At 61.8% G+C, this 3,336-nt stretch overlaps 1 non-coding gene and 1 pseudogene across 1 annotated transcript; both read right to left on the bottom strand.

Annotated features, from left to right (window-relative positions):
* Window positions 1-1,017, bottom strand: part of LOC136684522 (28S ribosomal RNA) — a 4,391-nt pseudogene extending 3,374 nt beyond the window's left edge.
* Window positions 1,018-1,289: 272 nt separating this feature from the next.
* Window positions 1,290-1,443, bottom strand: LOC136684521 (5.8S ribosomal RNA). The gene has a single exon (XR_010799700.1). It is a non-coding gene; the product is annotated as a 5.8S ribosomal RNA (ribosomal RNA).
* Window positions 1,444-3,336: the final 1,893 nt, after the last annotated feature.

Below are 3,336 nucleotides of genomic sequence, written 5' to 3'. Positions count from 1 at the left end.
GTTAGACTCCTTGGTCCGTGTTTCAAGACGGGTCGGTCGGGGTCCGAACTTAGCCGCTGACCTTAGGCGTTTTGGCTGTGGGCCTGGATCACCCCCCGTATTGCCGTAGCGGGCCTAGCCCGGGGCTGAGGACAGCCCAACCGGCCCGCTTTCGTCCGAACGATCAGGGGGGGCCCCATCCCCATCCCGAAGGAGGGGAAAACGCGGAAAGGACATTACTCCGCGGCCCCGGCGTTATCGGCGAAGTCGGAGCGAGGGGCTGTAGCGGAACGCCCGTGTCCGGGGGCCACGTGGGGCTCCCTTCTCCGGACGGACCTACCTTCACCCTCGGGCCCTTCCAAGCCTAACCGGAGCCGGTCGCGACTCACCCACCACGCGGGGGGAAGTACACCTGACGGGCCGAGCCTTCGTACGCCCGAGAGGCCCGAAGTCGAGAGGCGAAGCTCAGGGCCGAGCAGGGAGTGGGGTCGCCCCCACTCTCGCCCGGATGAACTCGCCTCCGAGCCACGGAACCACACGAGCGCGGGCCGTCCGCCCGGCTGAATCCCCCGGGGGGGTCTTCTCGGTCCCCCGACCGTTTACCTCTCAACGGTTTCACGCTCTCTTGAACTCTCTCTTCAAAGTACTGCTTTCAACTTTCCCTCACGGTACTTTGTTCGCTATCGGTCTCGTGCCGGTATTTAGCCTTAGATGGAGTTTACCACCCACTTTGAGCTGCATTCACAAGCAACTCGACTCCGGGAAGCCCGATCTACCCGGCGGGATGCGGGACAATACCGGGCCTTCACCATCTGCGGAAGACACTTCCTTGCAAAACTTGGTCCCGCGTCCGCACCGAGACCAAACGGACTTCCGTACGCTACATTTCCCGGCCCACCCCGGTCAGGGGAAAGTGGGATTCAGCGCTGGGCTCTTCCCTCTTCGCTCGCCGCTACTAGGGGAATCCTTGTTAGTTTCTTTTCCTCCGCTTACTGATATGCTTAAGTTCAGCGGGTTGTCTCGTCTGATCTGAGGTCGCACTACGAGACTGTTTTGCGGGGCGCGGGGGGCGCGAACCCCCCGGCCGCTCGCCGTATTACGGTACCCACTCTCCGACGGCGGCGGAGAGCCCAGCGGGGAGAGACTATGACGGATTGGACCCGGACCTAATGGCTCTCCCTACGTCCGGAGCTCTCGCCACACGTCGGGTTTAAGGCCCGAGTCTGGGTTTAGGGAGACGAAGGGCCGTCCGAGGTGGAGGCCCTGCGAACTCCCAGCCGCGGTCTAGGAAGACCGATCGATGGGTAAACCGACCCTCAGACAGGCGTGGCCGCGGGATGGACCCCCGCGGCCGCCATGTGCGTTCGAAATATCGATGATCTGTGTTCTGCAATTCACATTATTTAACGCAGGTTACCGCGTTCTTCATCGATGCACGAGCCAAGTGATCCACCGCTAAGAGTTGTATGAGGTTTGTGCCCGGCCCGTTACAGGCCGGGCGAAGGAAGCCATTCGAACACGAGACAACGTTTGACAATATTTCAAGCCGGGTGCCTTCCCCCCCGTGGAGGGGGGAAGGTCATTGAACCTGGGCGTCACCACCGGACCGAGGAGTTACGGCCCGGGGGACGATCGCCCGAGTAGGTGCCCGAGACTTACGTGGTTTAGGAGACCGGGTCTAGGCCCCACCGTTCCCGGCGAGGCCCAGGGTTTGGTTCGCTGCGTTACGGGTCCCGGTCTAAGGCATTCAGGCGTGCGCTCAAAGCCAAGCTCTCCACCCCGGAGGGTATGAGCGAGGCCCGGTGGTACGCTCCCAAGTCCCCCGCTTAGGGGAAGGCGCTGGGTAGATCCCACCTAGTCAGGACCGGCGGGCACCGGCCGTCTCCTTCGGGTGTTTAAACGCATCCGGGGTTCGTGAGGCCCCTTCAACTCGCGCACCGGCCTTAGACTATTATACGGTCCGTCTCTGCGAAGCCAACATCGGGGTATTTGCATGCGCTCTTAAGCTCCGCTCCAACCCCGTGAGGGGAAAGAGTTTCGCCCGGCGGTACGCTCCCGTCCACCACCACCCCCTGTGCCGGGGGGATGGGTTCAGGGAGATCCCACCGAGGCCGGCGAGCACCGGCCAACGCCCTGGGGGTGAGTAAGCCCCTTTGACTCGCGCACGCACAATCAAGCCTTCAACGATCAATGTTTGGTTTAACGACCCGGCGGGCGGCTCCGGCGCCACTCTCCCCCCCGCGAACGAGGGGGGCGGACCGGGGTACCTATGCACCTAAGGCGGTCCTCGCATAACCCCGAGTTCCGAAGCCGGCTCGCTACGTCCACCCACCCGGAGGGGGAGAGACTCACGTCGGCCGACGACGAAAGGTACGAGGCTTCTGCGGTCCATACCTTGAAGGTACCCGCCGGGGGAGGTTTGGCCTCTCGAGTCCGACTCGACAACCGGCCGTGGCCAGGTCACCGTTAATGATCCTTCCGCAGGTTCCCCTACGGAAACCTTGTTACGACTTTTACTCCCTCTAGATGCCCAGGTTCGATCGACTTCCCACCTCAACGAGGCAACCCCCCGGTAAAGGGGCACCTCGGAGACGGTCCGAGGACCTCACCAGGCCATCCAATCGGTAGTAGCGACGGGCGGTGTGTACAAAGGGCAGGGACTTAATCGACGCGGGCTGGTGACCCGCGACTACTTGGAATTCCTCGTTCAAGGGGAAAAGTTACAATCCCCTATCCCCAGCGGGGAAGGCGTTCATAGGATTGCCCAGGCCTTTCGGCATAGGATGGATGCACATGCTGAACCAGCCAGTGTAACTCACGTGCGGCCCCGGGCGTCTAAGGGCATCACAGACCTGTTATGGCCCCGAATCTCATACGGCTTTGCCTTGCCCCGGATCGCTCTAAGAAGTTCGGCCACCGACCGACGAACCCCTCGGGCCGCAAGCCCCCACAGGGACCCAAGGGAGGGCCGTGTAACTTTTTAAGGCACAGGGTCTCGTCCGTTATCGGAGTTAACCAGACGAATCGCTCCACGAACTCCCAACGGCCATGCACCACCACCCACAGAATCAAGAAAGAGCCATCAATCTGTCAATCCTTACCGTGTCCGGGCCGGGTGAGATTCCCCGTGTTGAGTCAAATTAAGCCGCAAGCTCCACTCCTGGTGGTGCCCTTCCGTCAATTCCTTTAAGTTTCAGCTTTGCAACCGTACTCCCCCCAGAGCCCAAAGACTCGTGGTTTCCCTCACGCTGCCCGGCGGGTCATGGTCGCTAGCCTCACGCCGCCGGATCGCGGGTCGGCATAGTTTACGGTCGGAACTACGACGGTATCTGATCGTCTTCGCTCCCCCGACTTTCG

This window comes from Hoplias malabaricus, unplaced genomic scaffold, assembly GCF_029633855.1.
Source record: "Hoplias malabaricus isolate fHopMal1 unplaced genomic scaffold, fHopMal1.hap1 scaffold_45, whole genome shotgun sequence".
NCBI classification, from domain to species: Eukaryota; Metazoa; Chordata; class Actinopteri; order Characiformes; family Erythrinidae; genus Hoplias; species Hoplias malabaricus.
This window is presented reverse-complemented; position numbering and strand designations above follow the sequence as displayed.